Raw genomic sequence first — 25,468 nt, 5'->3', positions numbered from 1 at the left:
AAGATGTGCCCACATACCCATGAAAATGCATAATGACAGTAACTATTCACAGTCAAACTGGCAATTAAGTATGGTTAAAAACACCAAAGGACACATGATGTATGAATGAGTGTGGAAGGAAATCAGAAATTCCTCAACACTTAGACTAGAAAAATCTGACTACCCTGGATTTTCTAACAACAATCTGATCAGAATAAAATTTCCTTGCGCAAGTTTGTTTTCAGAGTAAAGTCTTATTTCTTTGTATTATAATATTAAAAAGGACCTTAGAAATACCTAAAATATCCATTGCCGTATCTGTACGCCTTTCTTCTTTTGTCATTGCTAATAGCAGAGAAAAGATTACACAAGCACATCATGACAACCAGTCACAGAAATAATGAAAAGGACATAATTATCTTCTATTTAATACTGTAAAACAATAACCTGAATAAAGGTTATCAAGCTTGGGAAAAAGAGGTCTTTGATAATACAGTTAGGGGCTGTTCTATAACATATGGGGCATATATTATGCATAGGAAACAGCCATGAATTCCCGTCCCATATGAATAGACTATCACCTTATTCTAAGTTTAAAACATGCAACTATGCGGAACAAGTATAACTAATACAGATTAAATACAACAAGGCTATACACAGACAATATACATCTGCTCCATGTAACAAATGAATGCATAGGATCTTATTTTGGGGCAGTCTCACTTAGCTAATTACACTGCTGGAAGTAACTTCTTTTGTTACAGAAAAAGAGAAACAACAGTAGACAAGCTCTGTGAGAAACAGGATGCCTAGCAGTTTTGGAAACAAATTCTCTACTTGCCTTTTCTGTTTTACCCCAGTTCTTGGTCATCTGGACCTCTACATTACAATGGAAATCTACCCAAGCAGCAACTTCACATCTGTGCAGAGCGCCCTGAAAGCACTCAACATGGTGAACCATTCAATTAAATTAATCAAATCATCAATATGCTTAAAATTAAGCCCATGCTTCAAGTGTCCTGATGAACTAGATTTTAATCCAAAGCCCATGAAATGCAACAAGAGTTTTCGATTTCATTTTGGTAAGTTTGGGCTTCTAAGTCCTTTGGATTTTAAGTGCTCTCATCAACCAGTTTTGAACATTTCCTGACAAAACAGATGTAAGTTGTATCTTTTTTCATGTTTATCAATTTAGCTTTTGTTTACCAAAAATTTCAGGTTGGATAAACACATTCAACATTTATGGCAGGAATTCCCAGTGGAAATGCAAAGTTAAATCTCTGACAGGGTTTTGTTTTCTTTCTATAAAGAAAATAAACACACACACACACCAAGATACAGTATCCTCATTATCTGTGAATTGGCAAACACTCAAGCTCAGTGTTACCCAAATTAATATTGGGCCTCTTTGTATATGATAAATTCAAACCATTCTCCCTCAAAACCACCTCCTAAATAATGAGGAAAATTGCCTGTCAACTGTTTAAAGAAAGATTAGTCTGTTGCATTAACTCTTAGTAGTAATATCAACCAATTTTTTTCCAGCTCTTCCTGTAGATTAATGATGCTTCCCTTAAAACAAAATTTGAGATTGCCTTCACATTTCTTTCCTCTTCTTGGCTTTAACACTGTCATTTGAGTCCAACAAAGATGAAAAGGGACAGAAAGCCTCCCTGTTTTCACTTCTCTGCTGTGAATGGGGTACTGAAACACCAGTCTTGAATCAAACCATTTTTGAGATTCATCTCCTGCAATTAAACACAATGAATCTGTGATACTAGCTTGTCTCGCAAATAGAATCTTATTTAGATAAAAGCTCTTCACCAGTACAGGAGTACCCTTTATATTCTGATTAGCCATCGATTCTTGTATTTAAGGTGTTGTTACACTTAATACTATAATAAAGATTTCTAATTATAATGTTCTATGCTTTTCAATATACATACAGTCTTTTCTTCTGATTAAAGATCCACCATTACACTACCTATAAGTAACATGAAAGAACCCGCTATTTATTATATGTTATTAATACAAAATCTTGTGCCACAAAACAAATCCACAAATTCTAATCAGGTCATCTCCATTGTGATACCATTCAGAATAGGCATACTTATGCAAAGGAAACAGGCTTTTCAGATACTGTAGTATTTAACATTATCCTATTGAAAGATTCCCACTTGGATGATAGACTTAGATATATTAATGTAAATAGCAGTAGTCACTATTCTGAAACGAAGAAGACAAAGATAAGTTCCTAATCATTTGTTACTGACTCTAATCTCATAGTGCCTTTAAGAGAAGTTTTGGTCTCAGTGCACAAGGACGTGGTAAAATGCAACACAGGTAATTACGTTCTTCCCAAAGTTCCCCTTTCATTTAGCTAGTCAAACTGATTTTTATTTCCTTTACGTTTTACAGTATTGCTGGGACAAAACTGATGTTTCATTCCACCTGCGTCATGTTTGAATTTCTATGTTTGTGTATCAATACTTGCACGACAGAGTGCAAGCCTGCTGCAGATGTGAAAAGCCTGCTAATTATGAATAATGTTCAGCCTCCTACTTCTATCTGAATAAATGAACAAGTCTAAGTGTTCTCTGTGACAGATGTGTCGTTCACCACTTGAAGTTCTGTATTTGAGGCTTCCTGTATCAGTTTTTCAGTTGTTCCTGTTCACATTGTGGTTACCCTTATTTCCATCACAAGACTTGATTAATTTTTTATTTTAATGTTTTTTTCTTATTAAATCAGAGCTTATAGGAAAACACATTTAACAGTCTCATGCTAGCCTGCAAAAAGTAAGCCACTGCATATACGCAGTCAATACTGTTACTAACACATACGTATTTTAAGAGGATTAGATACAAATGAGGTTGCAGGCTGAGGTTGCTGAGTTTCTAGACCACAGCTTTTAGACAGAAAAGTTAACATTATTTCTTACAAGTAAAATCCTACAATGACACAACACAGAGAAATGAAGAGGTAGCCATGTTCCTGTTGAAAGTCAACAAGTCTGACACAATTCTTATTTTCAAAGTCTCATCTGAACTCATATAGTCCTAACTAAGTGCTTTGTACCCATCTTAGAGTCACATTTTGTCAAATGATACTGTAGCATTCCTATATGCTAAACAGAACATAATAATTCTTTCTACAGACATGCCCTTCAATAAAATCTACTTGTTTAGTAAAACCTGTAAAAATAAGTTTCTCCATCAAAATATTATATTTTCTACATGAGGAGCATAGCTGAAGTCCTTCCCATACAAATTCTCTAGCTCTGTGGAATTTGTCCACAGAATTAAGGTTTTTTAAAAACTTACAAGATCCTCCCATGTGTGTTTACAATTGATTTCTTTTTCAAATTATATTTGCTGAATAGAGCAAATTTTTTACAATAGCCTAAAAATGTCATTTCTAACTTTGTCATTATTGTTTCTACAGTTCAGTTCATCTAATGCCTTTTCTAAAAGGCCTGTTCCTGTTAAAGATAATAGCAAGATTCTAAATGACACCACTAGGACAAGGATCAGATCTGATATACTGTTCAAAGAAGTGGAGTAAAGGATGGATTTAATAAGACCCTACTTAGAAAAATAAGGAAAAATGCAGTATGCCTGAAATATAAAAATAATTAATTTCATCTCCTAGAAATGTCAAGGGTAATTCTTATTTAAATGTTTTGAGCTCCTGCTGCTATTAAAAAAAAATATTTCAATGTGTCAAACACTTCCAAATACACCAATTGTTTTCAAACCTCAGAATTTTAGCAAACAGAGGGTGTAGAGGGTGGGGGTGGGGTATGTGCTATTATGCACAAAGACTAAATTAGCTGCATTTCCTTAGAAATGTGCCCATGCCATTAATATTACAAAAGTTCCCACTCAGATCTGTGTGAAACATTTCAATTCTGAAACGTTAGCAGTCTGTTTTCCACACAATTATGCTGCCCAGTGGCTTTCTAATGAACATCTAATATTTCATAGACTCAGCAAACAAATGTGGTTGTTTTTTGCTGTGATCTCTTTTGGAGGGTATTAATTTCTGTCATCTTTAATAACTGTTATGATTATACAGAAGCATGTAGACTGCTCAGAGTACAATACCAAAAACTGAAAATACTACCTTTTGCGAGGGTTGCAGTTTTGTTTCCAAGTTTAAGATAGCTGAGATTTTACATAGCACACACTAGCAAATAGCAAAGCACCTTTAGCTTGTCTATATTCGACTATGTTTTTCTGAAAGCTACAAGCCAATATTTCAGTAATCACTTAACTACTAGCATAAATACTATTACTTTTAAGCTCTATCTACCACAAGTATTATCTGTAAAAAAAAAAAAAGGGGAAAGATACTTGTAAAGAATGAAAAATGAGTTGTTCAGTAGCTCTATCTAGTCATGGGTTTCACTGTAGCATCAGTGTTATATTTATTAAATGACACTTCAATCACTGTCAGTAGGTATATAATAAACGTAACTTTAATGGAGTTAATGATTCTGATCGGTTAGGATGTCATACTTACATTCTATTTCATCTATCCTAAAGAGGGATTGAAATCTCCAACCATTACAAACATTGAGCCATGAAGTGTATACTCTATTTCCCCCAGTAATAAAATTTCTCAGTTGTCTAAATCAGTAATAAAATTCCTCTAAGCCTCCAATTTCCAGATCAGCAGACCGGCATTGCCCAGACTGGCAACAGGGGACAATTCAAGCAACCTGCATCCTCCACACTTACAGTAATGTACAGGTTTATGATTGACAGATAGTGGCAGGACTGTTTAGTGCAGGACAAATTAACAGTTCACAAGCTCATTCTCCACTGAATCCTACCATCTAATTATCGGCTTCCTGGGATATTTCTCCCAACATACAGAATTTCCTTTCCTAGCTGAAAAAAAAAAATACAACGTACCAGGAGCTCAGCCAAGGGGGGCTTCTAAGGACAAATTAAAAAAAAAAAAAAAAAAAAAAAAAGAACTGTTTTCAAATTATTGAAATCCACGCTCAAAGGATGGTTATCATTGGATGCCATAAGTAGATAATTTACTGTAATAACCTATGAATCTTTTAATATATATAAATTTGAGCCCTACCTCTATTATTCTTATTTGAAGTAATAAAGAACTAGAGCATCCCTTCAAATTATCACAGCAGTGGTTACACTAGTGAAGTAATATATGTATACGCCATCATATTGGTTATAAAAATATTTAACATGAAGGTCAACTTGCATTCAACTAAACCATTCATTTCAACAATATTTGTCTATATTTATAGCTGCATAATACACTAGATCCAGGTTCACCAAGGCTTTAATTTGCTTGATCATTTGAAGAAGAAATAAGCACCAAGAAATCATTACAAACCTATCCTTTTGCTACAAGAACTACACTTTTAGCCCCTCTTCAATGACATCTTTTTTCACACCTGCAATTATCTTTCTAAAATCTACAAATCAGCAAGACAGTAGTGTAACCTAGGCCAGCAAGTCAATACAACCCCTCCCAAGTACTGTAATCTAAGGCAAAATTGCTTACGAATTTAACTTTTTCAAGATCCAAAATTAGAGCAAACTAACACATAAAGAGTCATTATTTAGCAACAAGCTGCTTCCAGTCACCAACAGGGACACAATAATGGTTTAGAAGCAAATGGGTGAAAAAAAGACAAGTTTACATTCCTGTCATTAATTTTCCCACATATTTTAACCAACATATAAACAAGACTCCTACTTCCAGCAATGGGCAAGACTGAATTCTCACCTCCAAGGGCTTTAGTGAGTACTTAAAATTTCAACAACCAAATCAGGAATAAAGTTTAAAATCTTTAATGCTTTGGCTATACATATGAGCATGCACATGTTTAGAATACTTACCTAATTTCAGTTTGAGTACCCTCTCTGATTCACATTTTTTATATTCTTGACAGGAAGTCTACAGTTCACTATTTTTCCTCTCTGCTTTACTCTTGGCCAATAATCAGTTTTTCCATTGAAAATGCTGATATTCTTTACTTCAGCTGCTGCTTTACTTTGGCAATATTCTGGAACACACAACTGTAGTCATCATCTGTTATCTCAACACATTGATAGGTTGTTTTCCACTGATAAGGTATCACTAATGAATTAAGTCCATTTTCTTGGAAGAGAAATAATAAGAGTGCAAACACCTTAAATAAGCCATTCTGCTTCACTTGTGACATTATGTCTTGTTCTATAATAATTCAGTGTCAAACATACTGCCAGATATTCAAACTGCAAGAGACATCAACATATAATTTCAATGTCATTACTCCTGCAAGTACTAACATGAATTTAATGTAGAATCTTTCATAACTCCCCCATTTGTACGTTCTACAGATGTCACATAGCTGTTCGTAAGAGTAAAAATAATCATGGCTTAGATAGGTTTAAATTACTCTCTTTTACTTCTCCCACTTAGAAGCACCTCTTATTATTGGTCCTGATTCAAAGTCATCATTCATGCTAAGTTTCATTTGCTCACAAGAGCAGACTCTGAACTCAGGGCTTCTACTCAGTAGTAGTAATCCTACAACAGATGATCCAGAAAACCCAAAGACAGGCAAGAACTACTCAGTAATAACTGCAGTGTACCAGATGCACCAGACCAAGACTCTGCTGAGCACTAACCAACTGTTGTCAACATACAGCCATGTACACAGCAATAGCCCTCGGGAAGGACTAATTAGCCCAGGTCATAAACTTATTAATACAGCTATGCTGCTTCTCTTCTCCAAACCAGCTTCTATGAACTCCTTCTGTGTTCCATTCGTTTGTTATCCAATTTTTTTTAAAAAATAACAGTAAAAAACCCACCAGCCCACTGTTGCAAAATATTGGGAACAGTACAGCGTAAAACAAATAGTATTAAAGTGTTAATTTTTTAATGTTAGGAGAACATTATTATAGAAAGATGAAAAACAACAGTAATGCATAGATGGATGGATTTATTTTTTTTAATATTGATTTTTCCTTTACAGAGAGAAGAGTGATCTTTTAAATTACTATAGGATTTTCATTCAAAGAAGCTGCTGGAAAGCTGGATGAGCACAATCCAAAAGGTACTTGATTTAATTAGAGGTTTGGTAGAGTGCTGTAAAGATAAGACAGCTATGCCTTTCTTTAAGGAAGTCCTAGGTAGAAGTACTGCTTCACTTTCTGTCTTGCTGTTCTGAAGTTCTGTTCAGTTTCTTAAACAGCTATACTTTATGGATTTTTATTCTTAGTAACCCTTCATCTTGTTCAGTGTATATTAAGCATAAGATTTTAAGATCTCAAAAAATGGTGCAGATTCCCAGTCCATCTTTAACAGAGCTCCTATGTGCACATGTAATAAAATAATGTTTTAAGAAGTGATGCATTTATTATGGTATAACAACTTAGAGCTCTCAGTAAGCCCCTTTTTGGCATTTAAACAGATAAAGTTTAATTGCACTGTTACACAGCATATGTGAAGTAAATGGAAAATGTGTAAATATATACAAATATACTCACACATACTAGCTTTACAGTACATTGTATGTAATAGATATGCATACACAAAGAATCCAAGCTTAGATAGAGAAAACAGCAATCTTAACCAAGAAATACAAATAAAATTATTTTCAACACTAAACACATTTGAAAGGCTGCCTGCATGGACATATATCCAAAATTACCCCCAAAAGAACTCTTATTTCATACCATAACAATATTTTTATTATTTGGCTTAAGGCTACAGCTACAACTCCCAGTCACCAAACTCTGCAAGATACTAATTGAGTATATACCAAAAAAAGATCCCTGCTACACATCAGGTCCTTTTAGTGATTAAGAGATGAACATTTGTCCTCATAAGGCTTTGACTGTACCACTACAAACTCATTGCCACAGACTCCCAAAGGTCTCTTTTACAGATACTAAATCCATCTGGTTCACTGTTTTGAGACAGTTATGAAACAGAGGGACCAGCTGTCCAAACAGCCCATCCCAGAGTCTGAATATCTTGGTGGTTCTTGCAGCAAAAATAAGATAGCAAAGTCTGTCCCCCCCCAGACATACACTTGAGAGGAACTGTCAGAGGTTGATGACAGTTTTATAACAGCCACCCTCCATAAGAAGTAAAAATTTCTAAACCTGTCACTTTCTTGTCTAAATGCTCAATTGGAAAAAAAAGCCAAATAGTGATGTATACACAAAAATTACTAAGTAATAACTGACAACCCAGGACACTGCCCTGAATACTCCAGCTAAAACTCCAATCAAATTACTTACTCACTTTGGACTGTAAGCTGTAGCTAAATACACTTTCAGTCTTTATAGTCAGCATTTAACATAGCCAGGTGCTTGCACCATTCCTAGGCACTAGTCTTAGGAACAGTAGATAAATACCTTCCAGAAAGCCTTTCAAGTTTATTTTCCTACACTTAGGAATGGCTGTCCCCTTGAGAGCACTGCTTAACCTTCTCTAACCTGGTTCACTATATTCCAATTGCATGCAGTACTCCAAATTTGAAACCATAGCTACTTACTTCATTCACAGCAGCCATTTCTCATCTAAAATAAGAATATACTACACTGCAGTTCAGTAGGCTACTGTAGTTTCTCATCTCCTTAAAAATTAAACTCTGACTCATAAAAAGATGGTTGTTGGTCTTACTGTAATAATGGCAGAAGTATTAACAATCTGTTTCAAGGATACTGGTAGGTAAGTTTCATTATTTTATTACTCAATATTTTATAGCTAAAGATCACGAATTTTCAACAGCAATACTACGCTGTATATTTTTTGACTGCACAGAAGTGATAATCACCTTTGACATTTGTAGCATTGTTACATACCTTTGAAATTATGTTTCTATAGTAAGAAAAAGGCAAGAAAAAAAATTTAAAAATTTTGTTTGTAAGATGCTAAGCTTGGATTATGAAATAATCATAATCATTAATAACTTAAGTAAAACGACAGAAATACTGATAACAGAGAAACTGTCTTCTCAGCTTATTCCAACTTTGTAGGAAGAATCAAAGTTTTCTTGCATTAACTAAGATTAAGAACAGTTTTAGCTAACAGCTAACTAGATCTGTTTATATATTAGATTAAGCTGATAAACCTTGATGGGCAGCACATGAACTTTCAGGTCAAGCTTTAACTCCTTGTTTACTACAGTCTAAATAAAACATTAAACTGTACTTTATTATAACGTTCTAACCCCCATGAGCAAGTAGACTAGACTCCAGTTTGCCAAAGTGTTTGTCTTTTATCCAATAAAGATACTTTTGACTTCCTAACTTCTACCAAAATGGCTCATACTGAAGTAACATGAGGCTTGAACTGGTGCGTTTTGCTTATTTCCTTGCTTTTTTTCTGGATGGTAGAATCTGGAAAGGACACTGATTTAACTTATCAGCTGTGTATGTATATGTTCAAAACCAGTTTATTTACATTTATCAAGTTTAAATTCTGAAACACGAACATTTTGAATTTTCACATAAAAATACTGATGATTGCATAACAACAGTAATTTGGCTACTGTGGTTATAGCTTTTTTTTTTTTGGAAGGGATTTTTGCTTGATTGTTTGTTACATTTTGGGAGTTGTTTTCATACATCCTTCACAAAGCACATCCTTGGCCTGACGTTTTTTCCATAAATGAAGAAGGGGCATATTTTTAGTAGCACACAAAGTTATTATTGCTTTATTTTAAAATGGCATTTTCTTTCAATTGAAGCACACATACATTTGCTTTGGCAAATTGGAGTTGATCTAAATGTATGTCATCTTTTGAAATCAAGAAGCAGAACATCAATGAAAAATCCATCAACTCTTAACTAGTAAGTACTCCCAGTTCTGCTAGAAACAGAAATTAAACACAATAAAAATGTGTTTTTACACTAACTCTCTTTATATCTTAACTAGATTTTCTTTATGAACATTATTTCTAACATGCAGAGCTGTGACCCAATTAATCACACATAATTAAACAGAATCACAAATATGGTGTGGCTGCTGACTGAAAACACTAAGAGCCTTCAGGGTGTGAAAAAGTTTAAAAATAACCTTAATTTGTTCAGGCCTCATGAACTTTGTATCAATGAAAATATCATTAGAAGTAGGTGTCCTAATCTACAGGTGGAATGGCGCTAAGACACAATGAAGGATTTACTCTAGAACTTCCCATTTCTAGGATGTGATCATACACATAACTAACCTAAAACATTTTACCATAATCGATTAGTGAAATAGACTATGTAACAGGCCGAAGTCAGTTTAACCCTGCTCTAGTAGACATTCCTAAAAGCTGTTCTTACAAATGGCACTCATGGACATATTAGTTGGCAACACAACAGACAAGCTAACCTTGTAAAGGTTAATCTATAAAATTATTCTGGCATTTGGACTAGACTTGCATGCATAAGTTTGTTTTAAAATGAGTTAAATGGATGTTAGAAAAAACATAAGGCTTTTAAAAAGGCAATAAAGACAAATCTCAGTTTCAGTCTGTCAGTATGAACTCCACAACACAAATATAAGACTCCGGCTGAGACAGCTATAAACAAACTCTTGCATATTTAGGAATTTTTATCTCTCCTGCAGATCACAAAAGAAAGCACACATAGAGTATTTCTCAATAGTGCACATCTTCCATAAAAAGGAAATCATACATGGTAGTAACTTTAATCAAGCATTCAATTTCCTAAAGTCTTCAGAACAGAAACAACCATTTTTAACCATTTTTAGTGCTTAGAAATTAAGCACTATAAAATAGAACAGAGCCAATGAAAACATGACACTACAGTGACTAATCGTGCTGCAATAAGCATGAACAGTCCAGATTATGAGTAGTTCCTATGCAGGCACAGTACTGTAAGTCATTATTTATGCTCACGTGCCCAATGCTGGGGGGGGGGGGGGGGGGAGGGTGGCAGTCCGGGGGAAGAAGTGACAAGCACTGGTAAGGCTGAACTAAGATTTAGACTAATACTGCAGGTAGGCGGAAAAGTAACATTTTCATTAGTATCATTTCATACATTAATGGCTGCAACAGAAAAATAATAATGCAAGTGAGACTGAAGACCATATTTTTTCTGAGACAGGACAGCAAAATAACTTCTGTCTCCAATTGTTTCTGCTTCTTAGTGCAAAAAAAAACCCCCAAATTAGCAGAACTTCTTGTATTTAACAGTATTATTTTCTTCAAGTGCTGAAACCAATCTGTGCTCTTTAAGTAAATACTGTACTGCCCCAGAATGAACACATTGGAGTAGATATACACAGCAACTTGTCAGAGGGGAAAAAACAGGAAACAGACAAGGCCTAAAGAAAAATTTGAGGCAAGCGAGAGATGCATGTAGAAAGTCATCCTATTGCCTCATCTGTCTTGTTGTGTTTCTCTGACTGAAGCAAGATTAAAATTTTTTTGCCTACCAACTCCAAACACATATTTACTATAATTTTTCAGTTACAGAAAGACAAACCCTAACACAAAGCAGGTAAGGTTAGCAAAAACACTAGTTTGACAAAATAATTTCTGTAATTTAACACAAGTCATTATTAATATCTCAAATGAGAATTAGTCATTGATGTAATTTATGGATTTAGCTATCTCATAATCTGGGTCTGATGAGCCTTAATTTCAACATGTGTGTGTATTTTTTATGTGCCAACAAAGTACGCATAGTACTTGGTAAATAAGTACATGCTACTGTTTAAAATATTTTAACTAATATACAAAAAAATGCACAAGACCATTTGAGACATTTACTTTCTGTTTTAAGTGGACAAGTGGAACCTTCACAGAGAGCAGCCAAATTCACTTGACAGCATTTTGATTATTCTTTTGCAATTGACTTTTCAAAATCATTATGCTTCTAAAACAGAAAGCAGAAATCAAATCTTTTGAATCAGAAACATGCTTTAAGCTTACTAGTGAATCATTTAAAAATTGTTTTTTCATTATCTTGAATTCCCCCACCTCCCCCAAGTTAAAGAAACATTTTAATGAACTGGAAAATCCATTTTTCACTCTGTGACATTTGAAATACAGCTATGTTCATACATTTATATATACCATGTGTATTTGGGAGGGTGGAGGATTCCCCCAACATAGAAAACCTGACATCTGGAAAAATGTTAGGGCCATTCATACACCAAATACAACAAATATTGACAGTAGCAAATGTTGAAGCTCAAAGACTCGTAGCAGTCCAGCCAAAAACAGAATTTGAAGATAACCCTTCATCTGTCTCAATGCATTTCGCATATACATGCAAATATATGTCTTCTGAAAACCCACGGCATGTTTAAAACTTTGGAAGTTAGTAAGGTGCAGAACACAGAGTAAAAGGACACATGAACATACCACTTATGTCAACAGAAATTTTATATCCAGTTTTAAAAAGTTACAGACCTAAAATTAAAAAAAAAAAAAAAAAGGAATTGCTGCTTTCTTCAAAACATCTACCAGTGACATGATTGATTTACACAGCCTCACTATTTCTTTCAGCCAGAGAGCATCCACATGAAAGTAATAAAGGCAGTCTAGGAATCAATGGCTTCACCATTTTCATTCTGACTCAAAATTCCAACCTTATGGTCCTGACCTCAAAGCACCATCTCCACAAGCAATTGAGGGGAAAAAAGTGTTTTAGTGACACGGTGCTATTTTAATTTATCTTTTAAAACAAGTAGTAACACAAATTCAATTCTCAAAGCTAACTGGGTAAAGAGAAGGTAAAAAAAAAAAAAAAAATCAAGAGACATCTGGCTTAAAAAGATACAACTAACTTTTTATTACAAAAGTCTTTATTTGCAGAACAGAAAGCTACAAACATACCAGAGCCCTTGCAAAAGGAAGGAAATAGGTTTGAAAAGGAGTCACTAGCTAACATACAGAAAATTCAGACAAGAGTACATTGACAAAAACAGTGTTTGCTTTCCCAAGAATGAAAACATACAAGTTTCAAGAGGGATAGTGACTAGAGTCACTGGAACCAGAGAGACAGCACGATGTGCCAGCACACTCTGGAAAAGAATACCCAAATGAGATAAGGTATTAGGATCCCCAAAATAAGAGAAAGCCAGAAATACTGGAGATATTCATGCAGGAACCAGCAGGTGGGACGCAGCATAGCAGGAGACAAAGGGGCATGGCATGGGTGAGATGCCCTCTGCCCTCACAGAGAGCAGGGCACACTAGCATGAGTGGCCAGCAACGAGCAGCGCTGTCCTACATCTCTCATTGGAGGCCCAGTGAAGTGAGGTGCCCCTCACCACCCACTGCTCCCACCTGGGAGGCTTCCACACATTAAGGAAATACTTATGAGGCACCATACGTTCCTGGATTTTCATTTGCCTCTCTTTATTTTGAAAGAGAGATAAACTCACAGTATAACAGATATTATGTGCAAAACTTGGATTTCTTTTCATAATTGCATCATAGGTTAAAAAAACATTAACTCTTCTACAGTACCATACTAAACTTCCTCAGTGGTAAAGAGAGCCAGAAACAACTCAGCTGCATGCCAATAAAGTTTTTAACCTCCTCAGACATGCTACACTTACAAAGCTCCAACAAACACAGGAACACAACAGAAATTTGTTTCTTTCTTACTCCCAGGAGCAGCGGCAGGAGCCCAGAGGTGCAGGGTCTGAGGAAAGCGAGCAACCACCATCGAACACCGACAGCCCCGAGGACAGAGCAGGGCCTAAGCTGCTCAGGGTGCGCTGGCAGAGGCAGCAGCTGCAGGAGGAGAAGGAAGAGGACAGCGGCACAGAGACCAGTACAGGGCAGCTCTTGGGGAAAGAATGAGCCCTCAGCAGGGCAAGGGCACAGGTGGGGCTGATCTGAGCAGCACACCTGCCCCACCCTGCCCATGTGCCCTCACACCTGGCAGGCCGGGCTGTGAGGCGGGCCAGCTGCTGGGGGCAGAGCCATAGTGGGGCTTGGAGTCAGGACCAGGCCGCAGGGACCGGCCCCATGCCACGGGCTCTGGGGGAGCCCCAGGGCCAGGCTCCCGGGACCTGCAGAGGGGCTGAAACAGGCAGGGTAGTGGGAGGGATGGGCGTCCACCCTGCACAGGTGGTGGGAGGAAGCGGGGTGGGGAGAAGCAAGCAAAGCAACAGGGTGGGCACGTGCATGCAGCTTCACACCTTCGAAAAATGTCTTGGTGCTTGGCTTTACATCTCTAAAATCATGCATTTGCAAAGGACCTTCACACACACTACAGTTCACAAGCTGACTTCCCAGCTGTTCCTTCCGGAACAAATGTTAAACTCTCTCTCAAATGAGCACACAGATTCAATAACGTATTTAAACATACACCACCTTGCAGATGCGTGAACAGCTATCAGAGGGTACTGATGAGCCCTAATTGCCTGAGCAGCCTCACCTGGGCCCAGACCACACCCTGCCCCTGGGCCCAGATCACACCCTGCCCCTGGGCCCAGAGCAGCCTGACACAGTTGCTGCCTGAGCCGGGCTGCCGGTCTCCAGCCCAGCTGCAGCCATGCCTGCGCGTGGCCTTCTGTAAATCTGTGTAACCTTGTCTTCTGGAATCATCACAACAGATCAAGATATAATAAATTTAATATAACATTTAAAATGCAACTCTTCCTATGCGAGTCAGGAAATGAAACTTTTGTTAAATATCATAGCATGTTAGTAACTTAATGAAAAAAAGATGCGCGTGTGTGTACGTGTGGAAAACCTTTGCAGCTTCAACAGTTCTTGAATCAGGCCATGCAAAAATTTCTGGTTGGTTCTCAGAAATAGAAGTAAGCAGCAAAGATAACTTGATGTACTGCCGTACTAGGAAGCATCATAATTACCTTAATCAGCCTAGATGGATACTAGGAATTTTAATTACTATTTAGTAAGATCAAAAAATAGTTATTAATATGTTATGGCAACAGTTTGAAAAAGCATAAATGAAATTCTGTAAGTACTCAAGAGTTTTGCTTTCCTTTCTGAAGTCTTCATTATCTTTAAGTGAACCCCATAAGAGTGATTCTGGGCACAAAGATAGCATGGATAATAATGAATTGCTATCTTAATATATCTGAAATCTACAGAAAGCATCTGTATTGGAAGTGTTCCTAATTCAATAGGGTACATGTTTACTCAGGAAAGATTGATTGCAGTTAAGTTTCTAGTATTCCTAGCTACCCAGTGAAATCTTTTTGAACCCACTGGAGTTTCGTGTTTGTCTTCAATGGGAAATGGATTTCACTGTTAGTATCACAAATAATTCTGAAATTTTGAGTAGTGATGTTGTGGTTAGGCACCAGAAAAAGCACCTAGAACCTGTATCTCATCTTCAGACTTTTTGTTTCAGTTGGGCATTGCACATAAGCAAGGCAATAAAAAATCTATTTGGTAACAAGAATTGACAAAATACTATGTACCTTTTAAATAAACTGGTACACAGGTTTCAAGGAGGTTTAATTATAACACTAATTTTGTCCAACAGGGAATGTATCTGAAATGTTACAAGAATTTCAGCACTGGGGTTTGGGAGGTTTCTAAGTAGCCTTACTGTCAGGAAGCAAGAGGGGAATATCACTATTTTCCCTAAAATGCTTGTCAGCTTTCCATTGCCATCAAAGGAACAGTTTTTCAGAAGTTTACTGAGCTAGGATTGCAGACACTTGAATTATCCAATTTCCCATTAAAAGCAGAGAGCTTCACAGATAAGCCTAACTGTTGAAACACCCAATATTTGTCCAATGCTAAGTACTGTTAAATATAAACATCATATGCTAAGTGTCTATTTGATCTGCACTTCAAATTCTTTCGAAATTTGCCAGCATTCCCCTCCTCACCTCGTGTCATCCATTTCTATGCGAATAATGTAAATGTTTCTCATTTCAATGTGTTTTAATAGCATGTTAAAAACCTTCTATAAAAAGAAATAATTGAGGTTCCATTCTTGAACATAAATGAGAAGAATGGAAATTGGATGAGTAATTATATCTGACATTAACAAATAAATCTGCATTATATTCACTGGGGGGGTGTAAGAGACTGAATTCTTATCCTGAACCATTTGCCTCAAAGATTATCAGGTGTGGGGGACTGTACCATCATCTCAAGGAACTGTGAACTGCTTATCTTGAGCCCTTTGTCTCTAAGATGGCCTGTTTAAGCAGGACACTCCTGCCAATAAGGACGATCACCAGGCCATTGAGGCATCCAGAGGAGGAAACCCGGCTGGAGCTGATAAGATACTGGTTTCGGGTGTTGATCACGCAAAGGTCATGTGATGGACGAAACCTGCAGTGCGTGACATCGTTGAAATATACCCTATAAAAAACTCATAGAGACAAGCTGTGGCAGAGCCTTCTTCACCACCAAAGAATTGAAGACTGAGGACCCATGGGACGCCGCTGGATCCGTGGTGGTGACCATCCTTGCAACCCCCACCACCGACTGCTTGCCTGAGGACCAACGGGACGCCGCTGGATCCGTGGTGGTGACTATCCTAGCAATCCTATCCCGACTGCTTGCTTAATTTCTACCTTTTCTTCCATTCTATCCTATCGCTACCATTTTGATACTTTTGATAATAAAACCTATTTTGACTATACGGCATTTGACCTTGTTTGTGTCTTAATCTCGCTCTTGGGATCATATCGAAACCTCCCCCAACATTGGATCGGGACAGGGGGGTATATGATTTTTATAATATTATATCAAATTATTCAGCAAAATTCCAGATCTAACTGAGTTTTAATCAAAGTACAGCTATAGAATTGCTAAATCTAGCCTATAGGGAATGGATTACACTCCAGCTTAAATTCTTATTCCTATATGAAACTATAATACATCAAAGAAATAGAAGTATCAGTGCAGTTTTCTTTTTCATTTTACCCTCCTTAAATTATATAACGTACTATTTGTGAAAATCCTGATTTAACAGTCCCTACAATGTGATGCTTCCTAGCAACCACAAAACTATTACAAGAAGAAAGCAACAGAGTAACACCCCCATAGCAATGTGCTTTAATACAGTCTTGAAATAGATTAATATGCTGTTCCCTGAGTGAAGCACATTAAAGAAAGAGCTAACAAAGCTGATAGAAACTTGGAATTTTTCTTCTGTGGACAATTTGAAATTAAGAGAAAGGAAAATTATTCTGTTCCAGAATGTAAAGTAGATGTGTCCTAGTTTTGCCTGCAAAACAATTTCTAACATTGTTTCAGGATGGCTGAGTTGCTCTGCAAAATGCAGACTTGAGTAACACAAGTTTAAGACACATCCCTGCAGTCTGTGCTTTCTATCAATCATCCTGCTCTAGGCAGTTCTGTGATTTCTGGACTGCCATTAGAGGAAATCCCCATTTACAGTGATGGCTGTTCTGTAACTTAACAGTCACATATGCATCCTCTAAGGAATCTAAGCATCTAGTACACAGTACAGGACATGGCAGTGAGCACCAAATGCCTGTACTAAAGGTATCTGTATCTCAGGTTTTATCGCTGTCCCATATCCAGACCTCTTTGAGACCTGGCCCATCTCATCTCTGTGTTATCTTTATTATTCTCAAGGGCAGACTGGGACAAGTCTCTTGTGAGGAGCATTGCAGAAGCCAAAAAAACCTCATATGGTAACATATTAGAAACACCCTGTGTAGCAAAAGGAGGAACTTTCAGATTCATTATTAAATTCCAGTGCTGGAACCTGAAATACATACTTTAAAATTACACTAAACACTGTAGCTTGTTTATCCTACCAACTATCTGAGAAAATCTGTTTTGTTTCACTGAATGTAGGCCACGATTTTCACTTTTACTTTAAAGTCTTTATTTAAGACTAAAACCGCTTCTAAAGTCTGCTTTACCCGTATGTCTTATGAACAAAAAGACAAACAATAGCAGATGGTATACAACACATTAGAGGAAAAACAAAAAGGCTGCTAAGCCCCTAAAAAAAGGGGCAAAAATTTATTTCAAATACTTTCAAGGAAGAAGTATATTCATGCTTTTATAACTTGAGTGGTCTTTGTTCCATATATTCATTGTGCTAGTATGCACTTCAAAATGTACTTCAAAGTCAGTTGGTGTCAGTATACTCAGAAATTTTTATAAGTCTTTTTTTTCTCCCTCATGCTTTAGCTCATTGCCTTCCTTACGTGTCATCTTCTGTCACACTACCTGCCTTCTAAACACTTCAACTGACAGTTAGTCATTATCTTTGTTTATCTGTTCAAACTAACTGGCATTCAAATAGCTGTGAATAAAGGGATCTATGTATGTTATCGATGTCTCTACAGCTAATTGCTGTATCCTTTGTGCACATCAAGTTACACACGCAACCATAACCTCCAAAATTCCATTTTTTAGAATGAACAACTTCTGTACTCCTATCAATAAATAAAGTATTACACATGATTTGGATATGCTGTTAAAAACTGTGGGAGGCACTGAGTCTAATGCTGCTTTTATCACTTGTCACTCTGAAATTATAATAGTAGCAAGAAAGTAAAAAGCTCTTTCATCTTCCTGGAGAGCTAAAATAGCATTTCAATGCTACTTTTGGATCACTCAGATGTAACTTTCCAGGTGTCTCCAGCCTTGCTGTTAGACAGATTTCCTATACAACATAAGAACATAATACTTTCCATTACCTGAGTTGTGTGCTCAGAAATGAAAATCACTCTCTTAGATATTCTGCCAGGAACTCTGAGACCCAATAGTTAAATGAAGATAGATAGAAAGAAAGATACAAAAGACACTTTTTTAACCATGTAAAGATAGATATTATACAGAAAACAGTGACGCTGCAAGAGGTTTGTTTGATATGGTCTCAAAGCAAAGTATTTTCAAAGCAAAGTATTTTCCATGGCCTTTTTACAACATTTGAATAAAATTCATACAGGTTGGAAGAGTAAAAGAGTTACAGTATCAAAACCAAAGCATTCTTTGATAACCTATATTTACATTACACAAACTGTACTTGAGACTGTGAGTAGGTCCAGAGGTAAGCTAAAAATGCTACACTTAACGAGTAGCAAAAGTCCTTAGAGAAAATTAACAAGCAACTGGATAGCAAAGTAATATTTCCCAAATACTGTTTTGTAAGATGTTCAGGTACTGAAAAATGCCAGATTCTACTTTATGTTTTGCATTTGAATGACAGCATTTTTCTCATTGAATGGAGAGAGTTGTTTGACATGGTAAATTTTCTGGTGCTAGCTCATTAGAAAAGTTTCTTTGATTTAAAATAGGAAGCCCTCATGGAACTTTTCCTGCATAACCTCTCCTAACCCACTGGCCACCACTGAAAGAAGATGGGTAAAAAGTCATCTCCACAGAAAAGGGAAAAATGTAACTGATCAAAATTACATTTGCTTAGATTGCTGAATCTGAGTACCTACTGAATCAGACAGAAAAGAAATTAAGTCTCCACTAAACAGAGAGGGAAGAAACATGCCAGCCAGACAGAAAAAAAAAGAAAAAGGATTAGGAAAACACTATGTTCTCAGCCACGCAGGCCTGACTTTACACGACAAATCTGTTGAACTGCGTTCAAAAGGTAGAACCATAAAAACTAAGGGAAGGATTATGATGCTCAGAAAAATTCAAAGAGAAACACTAATATAGCCAAGGAGGGGCAGGCACAGACATTCTCCATCTGACAAGTGTTTAGATGATGCAGAACCTAGAATATCTCTGGCTAAGCTGCAGTCATAAGAGATGTTATCTCTAGATACCAAAGTGAAATCTAGCAGGGAGCAAAAGCACAGATATTCAAGGTTCAAGCATTCCTTCTTTTCCAATTCTCTCAGAAACATCACAGGACCATATTTTAAACAGTACCTCTTGTACTAGCACTTTACCTTGGTATGCGTTTTTGCCTGAGTGAAATGTCCTTCTTCCTAGAATAATATTTTTTTGCTTATCATTCTCCACAATGACAAGCTATGTCATAGTCATCTTGTAAATAATCTTTAATACTTTGCGTCATTTTAAAACTCAAGTGTAAATCACCTGTATAAATTAACTTCTGAAGACATCTTTTAGAACAGTCTGGATTGGGCTGCAGATTTGTAGTCCTCTCTTCTATGTTCTTTAGCCAAATGTTCCTTTATTATTAATCAGTGTGACATTGCCTTTGTGACTGAATTCTTGCTTTTTTCCTATAACCTACATTCCCCATCTCGGTCAGTTTTATTTCCTTTCAAGATCTCTCATTGACAGCATCTCATTGTGTTTATTTATTGACTTAATTGGTATTCCCATAACTTTGAATAACATGATCTATTAATGTTATTGATTCTTGCTGGGCTGCATGCTTTATCTGTTGTGAACACTGATTTGAATACCTGCATACAACCTTGAAAAGTTTCAATTTATAGACTGAACTACCAACTCCCTCCTGCATTTTCTTCCCACTAATGACAAGATTGACATTTTAGTTTAATAAACAGAAAACAATGTTACAAAACAAAGACCTTTACTGTTTTAATCACACTGTTAGCATTCTGATACATAAAACTACATATCTTTTATCTTTTATGGATATTCTGTTAAACATTATTTTATTGCTTTTTTGCATGCCTTCTTTGTATTATTTTTCTACTCCGGTTCACATCAAATAGTACCTTACTCCTTGAAAAAAAGCCAGTGAATTGGCCATTCATCTGTATTTTATGAGTCCATAATCATCAAAATAACAGGAAAATGAGATGGTATGAGAAGTCAAGTGACCTTTTTTTCCACTCCAGGCCTGACTGAATGTAAATTGATATTTTTCCCTCAACTCCATCTCCAGATAAAAATTATATATAGCTACTACAGGGTCATGAGAGATCAGGAAACCCATAGCAGGTTATCAGCTAATATCAAAGGGTAGTTCTAACTGAAAACTGATATAAACAATAAGCTTATGTTCTTATACAAGAGAACTGTTTGTTTGCATCTGTCAAGTTTCGTAAGTGTGGTCCTTTTACTTTTTTTAAAATTCATTACCTTAAATCAGGTTAGAATCATGAACTAAGTTAGAACCACTGTTAAATCTGCAAACAAACTGAAGGGACCAGAGAAGTAGTGGTGCCGTCACTGATATAATTTGACCAAGAAAGTTTACCAGATCAGAAGAACCTTCTTTATCCCAAGAGCCCACATTTAAGAAAATTGCATATTACACTAAAACTCATAGCACATTAAAACTCAGCAAAATTTTCTCTATAAAACAGTAAATATAAAATCCCCTAGTGTCACTTTAGGTGTACCTCAGGAAAGAGAACAATACTTTAAATGAAATGGCAGGTCTTTAAGAAAAAAAAAAAATCCATGTCCCTTGCAAGCACTGAAAAATGCTATTAGCTCGCTACAATGTGTCTGCTAAAATAACACATATTCTACTTAAGTGCACAACACAACCTAATATAAAATGAAGGCATTCTTTTTCCCCAGTGTGATCTAAGGCAAACAGAGCAAGTAACACCGAGAGAGAGAAGCCCTCACAAGCTATATATTCTCATATAAATCTTTATTAGGCTATCCTTTGTATTCTGCCTCTCATGACCCCACAACATAGATTTCCACACAATTTTCCGTTCACTGAATCAGAAACAGGAAATCCTGCAGTAAGCATTTTTTTTCAGAAGGGACAAAAAACCAGCATGAGCATGGAGAGGGTGCACTTTGTATGTATAAGAAAAAGACAGACTTCCTTATCCCACACTAAAATTTGTTAAAATTAAATAACAAAACTAGACAAAAAGAAAATGCAAGAATCTCAGATTGTGGAAAAGAAACAGGAGGAAGTTCAGCTTTGTCTCTGAATAAAAACATATGTTTTCAGCATATTCAGAAATCTACAGAAAATGCTTGGACGGGCTATGATATCACTATCTCATCAATCCTTGAAAACCTGAAAGGGCAATAGCATCAAGATAAATGAAAGAGCCTGTGCTGTTCGCAGTATACTATGCATGCTGGTTCACCCAATTATAAGTATGTTTTTGAAACAAAACCTTTTAAGAAAGCTATTACATTTCTTTCTGTGGACTGCACTCTGCATCGCCTCAGGGACATGTTATCTGAAGATTATTTTCTAGTTGTCTTTGTTGTTGTTGTGAAAACGCCTCAAAGAATGAAAAGGTGCTTTTGAATTATAGGAAAGATATTCTGTAATGGCATCACAGGCTCACTGGCCATTTACTGTTATTCTTTCTCTCTTTGCATTAGGTTTTACAGCCTTTGCCAGGAAGTTGCATTTGAAAGTATTTTTAGAGATATTAAATGTACTTATGATAGTTTTACTTTATACAAGTGTTGCAAATATTTTGATAAAGAAATTAAAATCTAATTATATAAAAGAGTTTGGTTTGATTAAGAAGTAGAAAATTATGAAGCATGGGTATGGGAGTGTTAACTTTGAAATGTAGCCATAGGAACTTAGGAACTTAAGAAAATGTATAATGTGTAACTATAAGAATTCAAGTATTGTTTAAAATCATTTAACCACAGAAGCTTTGACAAAGATTGGTAGCCTTGTAGTGTTTGTTTTAGAAACTGAGGAAACCGTTACGGACACCAGTTTGCTGCTTGGAAACACCTGAGACATCAAGAAGCGGACTAGTGAGGAAGACTATGAAAGACCACCAGAGGACTCCTGAAGACCACCAGAGACCTTCACTGCGCCTGCGTGAAGGACATTTACATATGCTAATGATTTTCCAGAAATCTAATGAATATGTATAACCTTTCTTGGAAATCTAATGAATATGCATGAATAAGTTTTAATATAAGGTGTATTGTTTTGGTGTTCAGGAGTGCGTGGTTCGTGAGGGGACTCACCCGCGCACCCGGCCGTCAATAAAGAAGTGTCTGCTTATCTACACTAAATTGGTGTTGATAAGTTCTTTATTCCGAGTTTTTCGGCAACACAAGTGAAGCCAAGAAAAAAATAGAGTTATCTGAGGGTTGTTTATCACAACAGCGGTTGGGACCTTAACCTAAACCTGGAAATCCTTACATCAATTTCATAGGATTTTGAATTAATCCCTAGGAAAACACTGGTTTAATTGGTGAGTTAATAATAGATGTACATTTCAAAAGATTTAGAGGTTCCTTTTAAACAGTTCAGAGACTCAGATTCTACTACCTGTTTCTGTTGTTCTATAACAGTAAAATTACTAACTTTGGCATGGATTTCAAGGAGAGCATCATAAGGTTATAAACTCATTCTCACTCTCTAACCCAAATAATGTACAAAGCAATTAATTATTAAAGCAATTCATTAGAATGCAATATACAAAGTGAAATAGTAGCAATTTTGCAGTGATTGAGGAAGGGCTAGAAACTTAGTCTAATGACATTTCTCTATGATAAGCTTCATGTGCTACTAAATTCCATTGAAGTCTCTTTGGTAAAAATCACTGTACTCACAAAAAAAAAGAACATGCCCTATTTTATATACTTAAGAGATTTATTTGTAAGTAAATAAACTCTAATCTCAGGGTGGGGGCAGAGGAAACCAGAATGAAGGAGTGAAGGAATGGGCAGGGAAGGAAAGATGTTTTAATATCTGTATTTTTCATTCTCACTACGCAAATAAATTGATTTTCCCCAAGTTGAGTCTGTTTTGCCCAACAACAGTAATTGGCAAGCCACCTCCCTGTCTTTATCTTGAACCATGATCTTTTAAAAAAAAAGGTGTATGAAAAAGATATCAAAAAAGAAAAGTTTTAAATCTTCACCTACAATTTCAAATGGAGAAGGTGAACAGTAAGTTAACAGTTCCAATGACCTGACTGGGTTATGGACATGGTTTTATAAGATTATCTAACACAGAGTCACTAAAACATGGTGACTTCAACCTAAACATGAGACAGTCTCACAAAAACGAGGCATCACAGTCTGGTGAGCTTGTCTGAGCTCTGTCAGAGGTTACAGAAGCTAAAAGGCAAACTAACATTTATCAAGGAGACAAATGATTTTTTCACATATTTAAAAATTCTCAGAAAAGAACTCAGTGAGACTGTAAATCATGCAAAAGATAAACACCACATTATACAATCTAGATTCTCACTAGTAACAAGGAAAACAGCCCAAGAGCGCACTACCATAAATCCTAAAGTCATGGAACAAACTATTTGCAGAAACTCATTAATCGGTGCTTTCTCAATGCCTTGGCTGTATTTCCTCAAAGAGCTGCATGAAGCCAGAGGAGTACCTGCTCACCAAAAAGGATTACACCTACAAGGGTCAGCGAAAGGGTAAGGGATTTTGGGGCTTTTGCTGTAGACCAGGTAAAGGAAGAATGCAATGATTATACTGACTGTGAACTTGCTTGATTATACTCTAGGTGGACAGCTGAGTAGAAAGGGTGCTTCTTTACAACTTGGTTAATCACAAATGTCCCTTCAGAAAAGGCCTGAGCCATGTTATTAAAATATTAGCACATTTAAAGTAGCAAAAGACCAGAGCTAAGTTTAAAGTGAGCTTGAAATGACAATTCAACAATTTAGCTTCCTCCTTAAGCTGCTGCTGTTCATTATAAACAATTACAGTGAGTGTGGAAAATAAGTTATAAAATACTCTTGTTTATGCTGGCACAATGTTAATATAACGGAAGTGTGTTTGTTCTCTGTGTGTCCCCATAGGAGTCTACTTGAAGAATTTGGCCAAATTACTATTTTTTCATAAATTATTCTGAGACCAAGACTGTAGTGTGTATGTATAATGTTCTTACTACAATGGAAATCAACACCAATGACAACTCTTTTGTTCCACAATTGTTTTTAACATTATAACTACAGAGATAAAAAAGCAATATATTTCTGGATCCTTCATCCACAAATATTAATAATAATTAAAATGCTTCTACTATTGCCAAATGAGCAAATTAGCAGTAACCAAGGATTCAACAGCTTTTTGTCAGATTAAATTTGTGATAGCAACAAAATTAATAAAGAGCCAACAAAAATACTAAAGAACCTTTTAGAAGATGCATAGCCATGCTATAAAATATATTAAGTAGAACACTTATTGTAACTGAGGATGTAGAGACCTACAATGCAAAAATGAAGAGAAATACTCACAAACACCCACCTGCATGTGGCTGTAATAGAGTTACATCTGATTAAACCTGGGGAGACACAGATCTATTTGCTATGTCACTACTAATTGATGATCCCACCTGCCCTGTGACAGTTGCCTATGCAATAAGCAAGCAATTCCTATCACAGTGCTGGAGAAATGAAAAGTAAAATAGAAATAAAAGCATGTATCACAAACTGCAATTCTGTTACAACTACACTAGCCACATTAATTCCTTCTTTATTAAGCAAAAATAGAATCAGATCACTTAAGATCTCGTACAGAACAACGAAAATTTGGCTATACATTTGTTTCAGTGGGATTAATTTAGATCTTTAAACATGATACTCTACAGTATGATTCATGGAAGACTTGGAAATAAAGTTGGGAGGAGGGTGTATGAAATTTTGAGATGCCACTGAGGCATCTGAACTC

The 25,468-nt window shown here is 36.2% G+C and overlaps 1 long non-coding RNA gene across 1 annotated transcript in view; it reads right to left on the bottom strand.

Annotated features, from left to right (window-relative positions):
• LOC138686427 (uncharacterized) overlaps positions 1-25,468 on the bottom strand; it is a 297,726-nt gene that overhangs the window by 239,024 nt on the left and 33,234 nt on the right. The gene's annotated exons all lie outside the window — the stretch shown is intronic.

The sequence above is a fragment of the Haliaeetus albicilla genome, chromosome 8 (genome assembly GCF_947461875.1).
Source record: "Haliaeetus albicilla chromosome 8, bHalAlb1.1, whole genome shotgun sequence".
NCBI lineage: Eukaryota > Metazoa > Chordata > Aves > Accipitriformes > Accipitridae > Haliaeetus > Haliaeetus albicilla.
Note: the sequence above shows the minus strand (reverse complement) of the source record. Positions and strands in the feature narration are given on the sequence as shown.